Below are 381 nucleotides of genomic sequence, written 5' to 3'. Positions count from 1 at the left end.
CCCTCGGCCCTGCTCCCCTCCCGCACAGCAGTGCCAGGCACCTCCGCCCCGGACGGGTCCCGAGAGCGTCGCATCAGAGGTGCCCAGGCGATGGGGTCTGGGGTGGGGGCTACCAGCAAACCCTGCCGACTGGTCCTCGCTGCGTGGAAGTGTGACCGGGCGTGAGCGGCTCTCCACCGAGGGACAGGCCCCTCCAGACTCAAGAGTTAGGCTCCCAGCCCCTCGGGACGGTGTGCCCAAGGCCCGTGCTCCTTGGCAGGAGGAGCCCGGCAGGAAGGGCACCCACCAGGCAAGAGCCTGGCGAACAGGCCAGCATTTCCCACGCCGGTGGCCAGGGAACAGCAGCCCTGACACCCATGGCAGCGAGTCTGCGCACAGCCC

This window comes from Myotis brandtii, unplaced genomic scaffold (genome assembly GCF_000412655.1).
Source record: "Myotis brandtii unplaced genomic scaffold, ASM41265v1 scaffold207, whole genome shotgun sequence".
In the NCBI taxonomy this organism is placed as follows: Eukaryota; Metazoa; Chordata; class Mammalia; order Chiroptera; family Vespertilionidae; genus Myotis; species Myotis brandtii.
Note: the sequence above shows the minus strand (reverse complement) of the source record.